Raw genomic sequence first — 10646 nt, 5'->3', positions numbered from 1 at the left:
ACCCTGTGGATCACTACCGTGTGCTAATGAGGAAAGCCTGGCTTTCTCTCCAGGCAAGTGGCTCTCTGTGAAACCTCTACTACTTCTAAAAACTGATGGATAGTGGAGGAGAGAATGCAGTGGTTACTCTGTGCCATCAGTGAATGATAGGCATGTAACTCATAGGAAATCTGATTCACTGGATCCAAAGTTGAGCTCCATTTTTTTTTTTAAAGACACATTTATTCAGCGTCATGATCAGACTATTACATTTAGCAATCAACAGCATGGGTGCAAAAAAAAAAAAAAAAATCTACATTAAAACCCTTTGTTGGAATGCTTTACACTTTCCACAGAACAGAAACTAAAATAACCTGTTATACAATTAGTCACAAATACAGTCCTCGAGGTTTTTTTTTGCCCATACACATGAGTATTGTCTAAAACATGTCTTCTTTGTAGCAGCTAGGCCCTGCCACCACTGTGCTTGGCTGAGTTCACAAATCTGTTGTAACCTGTAGCTTTCCTGTCACTTCTCTGGCTCTCCTCTCCTGCTAAGCTTTGTTTTTTGGCAGTAATTAAAACCTTCTGCCACTGCCGTAGCTGCTGCTGCCGCTGAAACCACCATAGCCACCTTGGTTTTGTGGTTTGGCGAAGTATTGGCCTCCACCACCATAAGGGCCAGAGCTTCTGCCTCCAAAATTGCCTCCTTTCATGGGTCCAAAATTTGAGGATTGATTATTGTAATTGCCAAAATCATTATAGCTTCCGCCACCTCCAAAGTTGCTTCCACTACCACCGCCATTGCTGCCTCTGCCTCCTCTGTTGTTACAGCTGTCATAGCTGCCTCTACCACCGTAGCCACTGCCCTGGTTTCTATAACCCTGTCCACCACTTCCATAGCCTCTGCTTCCTTCAGAGTAACCATGGCTGCCTCCTCCATAACCACCATCATTACCAAATCCATTATAGCCATCCCCACTGCCACTATATCCACCACCACCTTGACTGCCACCAAAGCCACATCGACAACTGAAGTTTCCTCCATGACCAAAGTTGTCATCCCCACCAAAACCACCTCCATTAACACCACCAAAGTTTCCAGACCCACTTCGACCTCTTTGGCTGGGTGAAGCATGAGCCATCTCTTGCTTAGAGAGTGCTTTCCTTACTTCACAGATGTGGCCATTCACAGTATGGTATTTTTGAATGACAATCTTGTCTATAGAATCATGATCATCAAATGTTACAAAAGCAAAACCCCTCTTTTTGCCACTGCCTCGGTCAGTCATGATCTCAATCTCTTGGATGTTCCCACACTGTTCTAAATCATCTCTTAGATGATGTTCTTCAGTGTCTTCTTCAATGCCACCAACAAAAATATTTTTCACAGTTAAGTGGGCACCAGGTCTTTGAGAATCTTCTCTTGAGACAGCCCTCTTTGGTTCCACAACTCTTCCACCCACCTTGTATGCCCTTGCGTTCATGGCTGCCTTCACCTCCTCCACAGGAGCATAGGTGACAAACCCAAAGCCTCTGGAATGCTTGGTGTTGGCATCTCTCATTACCACACAGTGTTTCCCATGGCTCAAAATGGCTCCTCAGATTCTCATCGGTTGTTTCAAAGCTCAGACCTCCAATGAAGAGCTTCTGCAGCTGTTCAGGCTCTTTGGGAGACTCTGACTTAGACATTACTGCCGTGGGAGGAGAGACTTTAACGATGCTTACTCGGCGGCATCCACGGGCAGAAAGCGAGCTCCATTTACATTTATACCGCCTTTCCTGCAAGCCACTTTACTAAAACTTTTTAAAGCAAATTTAAAAATACTAAAAACATTAAAATGCTTCTATTGTTAGTAACTATTTCCAGAGTTACTGCTCTTGTTTTTGTTTCTTCTCCTCTTAAAGGATGAAGGTAAAAGATTCTCTGTAGATACCAAATCTTTAGTTCGCTTCCTTTCGTGAACTATGCCTTTTTCTCAAGAATAAATAATAGTCTCCTGCAAACTTTTTATTTTTTTATTTATTTTTAAGATTTCGTTTATTTATTTGACAGAGAGAGACGCAGTAGGTGAGGGAACACAAGCAGAGAGTGGGAGAAGGAAAAGCAGGCTTCTCACAGACCAGAGAGAGCCCAGTGCAGGATTCAATCCCATGACTCTGGGATCATGACCTAAGCCAAAGGCAGATGCTTAATGACTGAGCCACCCAGGTGTCCCAGGTGTCCCATGTGTCCCAGACTCCTGAAACCTTGAGCAAAGGAAACGGGATCTACTGTCCAGGCAGGCAGTGGCGCCCAGTAACAAGACCGGTATTGCAGTCACTGGTCGACTCAAATTCTGCCTTTATGTCCCTTTCCACATGAAGCCCTCATATTTTGTACACATACAAAAAAAAAGTCACATTGATGGGAAGCAGTTCTTTAAGAATCATAGGGTAATAGATAACTATTCTCTTTTGGCTCTATGATTCTCTTAAGATGATTGCTTACAAAATGCAATATGTGTAGGATCAAATAGTTATAATTTGAATTTGCTTTGTATATGTCTTCTTAATTCAGTTACCTTGCTTTTCACTGTTTTCTTCCTCTTTCACTGCCTTATTGTTCAAATACAACAAAAAAGGAAACTGAATTTTTTCCAGCTGTTCGAGAAGTATTTTTAACAATGTGCTTAGTGACCTATGTTGCTTGATGCAAGTTTTTTTTCTTTTTCTTGCAGAGAGCTGCAGTGTTTCAATTTTCTACTTAATAAAATTGGACAAAATAGATTTCCATCTTAAAAACCACTCCCCGGATATCAACAACTGATATTCTTTCTATCTAAAGTGTGCCACTTATTAGCTGTGTTAACAAAAACTTAGTATTCTTATCTAAAACACAGGAAAATTGCTACCTGACCCACTTAATATCTATGGTTGTTGAAAAGATCAGATAAGGTCAAATAAGGTAATAGATGTAATTCCCTGATGAATGCTTAATTTCTTTTCAGATGTAAGATATATTTATACTTACATTAGCAATTCTCTTCCTTTTTTTCTTATTTAGCAATTCTGTTCCTTTAACAATGTCTCTCAATGATGAAATGTATTATTATCTTTCGGTGAATTTTTATCTTTGATAAATAAATAAATTTGAACTCTGAGGTGAAGCCGACTGGGTTTAAGAAAAGCAATTGTAAAAGCAAATGTCTATGGGAGCCAAAAAAAGAAAATAAATGGTACTGTGTGTACTTCTCCTGATACAGACAGGTGTACAACACATTTTTTTTTTTACTTTTCTCTAAACCTGGATGGCTTATGACACCAGAAATTTATTCTCTTGGAATTCTGGGTGGTAGAACTCTTAAATCCTGGTGTTGGCTGGACCATGTTCCTTCTAAAGATTTAAAGGAGGATCCTCCTGCCTCTCCAGTTTCTGGCAGCCCCAAGTGTCCTTTGGCTTATAAGAGCATCACTCCTTTCTCTTCCTCCTTATTTATTAAATGGTTGTCTTGTATGTCTCTGCTTTCACCTGGCACTCTTTTCTCTTATAAGGACACCAGTCATAATAGATTAAAGGTCTGCCTTACTCCATCCACTATGGCTTCATCTTAACCAGTCACATCAACCAAGACCCTCTTTATTAATTAGGTTGCATTCAGCAAGTAGTAGGGTTTAGACATCAACATATGTTTTTGTGGGACACAATTCAACTTATAACAATCACATAAGAAAAAAAAATTGGAAAAAGCAAAAAGAAATAACAAAGAACATGCCTGAAGTGTAAAAAAAAAAGTCAGGAGTACTGAGGAGGCAGTAAATTGTTGAGGCTGTATGTGGCTTTTTTGGCTGGTTGTAAAAACAGCTGCTTCTCAGTTATAAATAATTTTTACCATCAGGTCGAATATTAATTATCTTAACTTCCAAATATGAGCAACAAATTCATTTTTTAAGTATGAAGTGAGGAAACACTGTGAGTTCTGGGCAAATACTTATCAACCATGACACAGCATTCAATTCATCCATTTAATTTAAGATCAGAATTTCTTTCATTAGGAAAGCCACGGTTTGGGGAATTTTGACAATATATTAGCAACTTAAAACATTCTTCCCCTTAAATAACTAAATCATGACATACTAAGTCACGTTTTTTAAAGAAGAGAATTATATGTGTATATATTAAGGACACATCAGAAAGGAAGATACTGGGTGCCTGGGTGGCTCAGTGGGTTAAAGCCTCTGCCTTTAGCTCAGGTCATGATCCCAGGGTCCCGGGATCGAGCCACATCGGGCTCTCTGCTCAGCAGCGAGCCTGCTTTCCCCTCTCTCTCTGCCTGCCTCTCTGGCTACTTGTGATCTCTGTCTGTCAAATAAATAAATAAAATCTTAAAAAAAAAAAAAAAAAAGAAGAAGATACTGACAAGAAGAACTTACAGGCCCAGGTGGGGTCCACATTCAGCAGGGAGTCTTCTTGTCCCTTGGTCCCTCCCCCAGCTTGTGCTCTCTCTGTCTCTCTCTCAAATAGATAAAATCGTTTTTAAAAATTATCTCTCAATCCTTTTAAAATTTCAATTATCTGTTTGATAGGAGACATCCTTATTTACCATCTCACACTTTTCTGTTATCAGATGTCTGTGCTATGCTAATTATTCTATATGCTTTGTTGGCCTGTTTTCCTTCATGTGGTTTATACATTGTTATTAATCTATATTTAATTTTTTTTTCTCACATGAGAGTTTCATTCCAAGAGGGTCATAGAACTTCCTTACAAAATATATACCTGCCAGGCCCAGAGGGAGTTCACTAGTTTCAAATGAGGTGCTATGTTGTTGCATTAGTTTATGTTTCTTATACCTAGCAGATGATAATGGTTCAGAAAACCACACACATGCTTGCTGTATTTTGATTGTTACTCATCAAAAATAATTGTGTGTTTTTTTTTAACTCTCAGAAATCCAGTAAAGCAGATAAACTTCTTCCTGACAGCAGTATTTTTTTTTAATCTTATCTTTATGGGGATAGGGGTTCTCACAGGGTCCCGGATTTACTCAGAAATCTGTTTCATCTACCCATTTCATACTGACTCACAGCTCTGCCACCTACATGTGTCTTAGCTTCTCTCCTCCAAAGCGTAGCCTGTAGCCACCATAACTTAGTGGAATACACATCTAGACTCTTAAGGCATTAGACTGTGCCCTAACTCTCTAGGTTTGATTTCTTGCTTTGTTTTACCACCTGGAGATTTCTCTTATTTTCTTTTGAGATTGGCTGTATTAAGTTACTATTATTATGCTTGTTATATTTTCTGTAGTTCTTCTATATGAGTGAAATGGAGACTGGGTTATGTCAACTCCGTTCACTATGTTATGTGAAGCATCCATTCCTTCTTTATTTAAACACATAGATCTAAAACTTAACATTTTTGGCACATAAGTTTAAAATTAAGAGACTTAAATAATGGAGGAGGGGCACCTGGGTGGCTCAGTTGGTTAAGTGTCTGACTCTTGATTTTAGCCCAGGTCATGATCTCAGGGTTATGAGGTCGAGCCCAGTGTGGGGCTCCACTTTGGGCGTGAAGCCTGCTTAAGATTCTCTATCTTCCTCTCTCTCCTTCTCTCTCTGCCCCTCCCAACCCTCAGATAAATAAATAAATAAATGAATAAATAACAAGTGGAATACACTTAATTATAATAAAGGCCGAGAGGCATTATAAACCATCCTTACAATATATCACATGAATTTATCTGACAAGAGAAGAGAAAAACAATGTTTCACGAAAGCACTCAAAATGTAGATTCTGAAGTGCTTACTAAAGCAGAGGAAATAAAACACTGACATCTTTGTTACTGAGAGTGCTCAGCCAGTCCCTCCTTTCAGCTGCATACTAAACAGAGGATTAGAATACCTCTGTAGCTAACCTGTGATTATGCTTTGTGATTTAATCACAACTCAACATACATATATTGCAGAAATGCCATGTTTCAATGATATTTACTGTGAAGGAAATATATTTTTTTTAAATATTATATATTCCAAGATGAATAAAGGGAATTTAGTTGTATATTTTTCAAAGTATGGACATGTAATATTTGAAAGAAACTTTCAGATGAGAAAATTGATGTCTGGAGAGATTAGTAAAATCGAGACAGAGACACATAGGACTTGTATTATTCTACTCTTTGTTTTGTCTGAAATTAACTTAAGTTGAAGTTTTATAAAAGTTGAAACGACTTACTGTCAGCATAATATTTTGTTGTATCACTTGTTGTTTACTTCTGCTTATAGTTAGATGACAACTTGTGAGTTGGGACAACTCGTGAGTTCCCCAAGATCTTGACCTGAGTGAAGACAGTTGCTTGACCCACTGAGCCACCCAGGTGCCCCAAGAGATAATTTTAAAAGCCAGACTTGAAATCGTATCTTCTAGATTTTAATATGTAGACATTGATGTTAAATTTTAAACTATGGATTAAACAGTAGCTTGCAGAACAAAAGTAGATAGATAAGTGAACTGAAAGATAGTAGAAATTACGAAGGTGCAACCCTGAAGAGTAAAGAGGTACTAAATACAAAGACAGATAAATGACAAAATGAAGCAGTGCAAAGAGAAGGAAGACAATGACAGAGAGAGAATATTTTCAGACAATGGCAAATACAGTTCCAGAATTATAAAAAAAAGATATATGAACCTTAACTTTGAAAATGCTCTTAATCCTGAACAGAATAAATAAAAACAAACTCGAAATTCATTGTAGTAAAACCCTAACTCCATTGTAGTAAACTTGCAGGAAAAACAAAACAAAACAAAACAAACCTAAAAGTAACCAGAGAATAAGGGTGAATTACTTAAAAGGGAGTAAGCTTTAAACTAACAGTAGATTTCTTATCAGTAAAAAAGGAAGTTCAAAATATAGTATATCTCCAGAATCTCCTTTATATGTGACTATTTTTTAAAATTAAAATTGAACAGAAAGAACACCCTTATTTTATTTAAATTTTAAAACTATGACTTAGAACATTTAGAAAATGTTATGAATAATGAAATGGTATTGAGTCAGACAGACCATGATTCAGGGTGCTCTTTCAGCAAGGAAGGGCATCATCTGTAAGTTTTCATTAAAGTGTCCATCATTAGGTTCCCTTTCTAATAATGTGAAATAATTTAATGTTATATTTCATTCAACTAAATGAATAATATTCACTTATTAAAGTAGCAACTTCAGGGATCTTAACTAGATTACATGGTTAAACTGTGACTTCTTTCAAATAGTGTGTTTTATGAGACAATAAAATTTAAAGGAGCAACTCAGATGTTCTTTTTAAAAATCGGTTTTAAAGTTAAAGGCAAATTGAAAAACCTTAAAAAAAAAATAGGCTACAGATGCTATGAAGACAGATGTTGTATTAGAAATTCTGATAATGGAGGAGCCTAGGTGACTCAGTCAGTTAAGCATCTGCCTTCATCTAAGATCATGATCGGGGGTCCTGGGATTCAACCCCGCATCAGGCTCCCTGCTCAGCGGAAGTCTGCTTCTCCCTCCCCCTTTAACTCTCCCCCCGTTCTCTCTCTCTCTCTCTCTCTCTCAAATAAATAAAATCTTTAAAACAAAAGTTCTGATAACGGATCAAAAGTCATATCTATTATAGTATATCAAATATGCTCTCATCCGGTCATTTATGCCTCATCAGTCCCTTAAATGAGGTCTAGTAAAATCTTTTGAAAGATATAAGCTAGAGGTCAAAATTCATCAATATAAAATTCTATTATATTTATATACCTAAAATAATTACTCTAGAACAGTGGTTCTTAATGGGGGCAATTTTGTCTGCAAGGGTCTAAGGACTTTTTTTTTTTTTTTTCCGTAACTTGGGAGCAGGAAAACCTGCATCCCAGGGATGCTGCTAACCATCCTTCAATGAACAGTGAAGCCTCCCCGCAATAAATAATTATATGGTCCATAATGTCAGTAGTGCTTTGGCCAAGAAACCCTGTTCTAGAGTGTTTGGATCACGTGCTTATGAAATTGAATAGTAAAAAATATGCTCTGTTTACTACAAAAGCAAAGCAAAAACACGAACCACCTTTTTCTACAGTATTCTCTGTGATTTGAAACTGACTGGCATTTCATAGATACGTGGTGGTTTTCACGGAACACAAGCTCCAGCAGGAAAGCTTTCTCTCTGCAGGCAGTGTCCATAGCATGATTTCTGTAGCCACGAGCCCTGGTCCCCTGACATCAGTTTGGTGCAAGGAGACAGTCTTGACAATGGAGCAGACACACATCAGGCCCACAGACTTCCACTTTGCCCACTCTAGTTTCAGAATTCAACATGCATTATATTGAGACAAAAGTAATAAAATATATTGACACACTTCCCTTTAAGTATTAATGCCTTATCTTTTCCAATGTCAGCAATCCCTCAGTAATGTAGCTTGCTCTAGTGCTGATAAAGCAGTTATTTTGTTTTCTGTAACTTCCTTTTGGGGTCTAGCTCATTTATTTTTAATTCATAATACTTTCCAGGATCTTATCACATCGATTACTGTATTGCAGATACCAGTTATCATGGTCTATATCTCTAAAAGGAAGTATATTGAAACTAGAAATGAAATTTCCCACAGTGGTGATTTATTCCAGTTTGATTACTTTTAAATTCTACCCGCATCTGTTATAATGCCATTGCAGTTCAGGAATTTCAGAGGTATGGTTTTAGAGGATAAAACTTGCATTTTAAGTGAAATAATTTTTAATTAAATCACATACAAGAAAACTGTATTGTTTAAAATATATTTATAATTTATTTTAACTAGTACTATAGAGGAGGTATCCATTAATTTAAAATATTACTTTCTCTTTAAAAGTTATATGAAATACTGTGTTATCCTCAATTTCATTTTTCATGTTTTCTCCAAGAAAATATTGAAAACAATATGATTTGACCCTATTAATTTTTCACAAATTGGGCTTATGAATCTCAAGTTCTGTTTTTCTAATCTGAGCTGCACTATATCTGAGTCTTTGATCAGTCAGTACATGAATGAGGAATGCTGTTTTCCAGAATTAAGAGGAAACAAAGCCTGAGGAGATGCATCACAGAATAATAAGTACTAAATAAAATATAAAAGTCTTACATTTTGATCTCATTATATAAATACTATATATTTTTAGACCAAATAATTTGTATCCCTATTACCTTTTTCACATATAGAGCAGAGAGTAGCATTTTATATAATGCATTTATCCTAAATCCTATATATTATTTGATAAACTAGAATAAATATGGTAAATTTTTCCCATGCATAAAAATGCTATTTACATATATGCCCAGTGAATAGAAATACCAGAATTTTTGTAATACATTTATCTCTAGGGTACTAAATGAAACTTTAAATAATGCTATATGGAAGTGCCTTATGTCAAAGTACATCTCAAAATGCCTAATACTTGCAAAACAATATAAATGTCTCCCTTCAAGTTTCTGTAATCTTGATAATGATACAAGAATACATTCAGTATTATGTAAAAAACTATTAATTTCGAAAATGCCCCACTTTGCCTCTCCTGTTTTAGATAGTGTGTCCTGTTATTTTTTTCCTCAAGATGTCATTTTCGTTGTCATCATCTTTTAGTCCTGTCTTCATCTCTCCACACAAACTGAAGGCCTGGATTTCAACCTCTGCACTTGAACACATGTCTCATGCAGAGGAATGTTATCTGATTCACAGGCTGTAATGCTCTTCACAAGGAGTCTACACCTTTGGTGAAAAGTGTTTCATTTTTACCCGTTGGCAGCCTGATGACACAAAGTATTTGCTCGTAATGCTGCAGTCCTTTTCATGAATTGTCACCAGGCTCAGGAAATTGTTAATAGAAATGTCCATTCCGAAAGTGTGAATAGATAAGTATGCAAAACTAATGAAGAAAGTAGTATATTGATTTCTATATATATGTGTATATATATATAGAAATCAATATACTACTTTCTATACAGAAATATATATATATATATACACACACACACACATCTGACATCCTCAGATTTAAAAAAAAGTTATTTTCTGTATTTCTTTCCTTTATAAAGAAATCTGTCTTCAGACTAAGCACTTGAAAAGGGCCTTTAAGACTAATCACCAAGACTCATTTTGATGATATGACTATCCAGAGGGAGCCCAGACCTAGGACAGGGGTTATGGTCTTGCCAAGATACAGAGACAAGAAGTGCTAGGATGGGATGAGAATTTCATGTTTACTCAATTAAGAATGATCCTGAAAAAAAATACATGAATTGACTTGCATATGCAGACACTTTTGGAAGCCCAACAAGTCTAAACTGACTCCAAAGATAACTATTGTCATTATTCTCTCATTGTGATACTTTACCTCTGCATGAGCTTCTCCAAGTATATGGGTTGGTCCTGCCCACTCTACACTTCAGACAATTTGGACAAAACAATGTTCCCTTTTCCTTTCAGTCCTCTTAGACTTTCTAATCCTGATTCCCCATAGCACCCAAAATTTTGAAAAGTTTATACTTGTCTTCAATTCTTACTTTCAACTCACTCTGAAATGTGATTCCGTTTCTACCTCTGATGGAAAATTAAATATAAATTTAGTCTTCATCGCCATTTCTTACACAAACCTTTCAAAACCCTTGGAATTTCCTGAATGGGGTGCAGATGGGGGCAA

At 36.6% G+C, this 10646-nt stretch overlaps 1 pseudogene; it reads right to left on the bottom strand.

The window, feature by feature from the left end:
• Positions 1-231: 231 nt before the first annotated feature.
• On the bottom strand, positions 232-1732 carry LOC131825951 (heterogeneous nuclear ribonucleoprotein A1-like; annotated as a pseudogene).
• Positions 1733-10646: the final 8914 nt, after the last annotated feature.

This window comes from Mustela lutreola, chromosome 2, assembly GCF_030435805.1.
Source record: "Mustela lutreola isolate mMusLut2 chromosome 2, mMusLut2.pri, whole genome shotgun sequence".
Taxonomy (NCBI): Eukaryota; Metazoa; Chordata; class Mammalia; order Carnivora; family Mustelidae; genus Mustela; species Mustela lutreola.
This window is presented reverse-complemented; position numbering and strand designations above follow the sequence as displayed.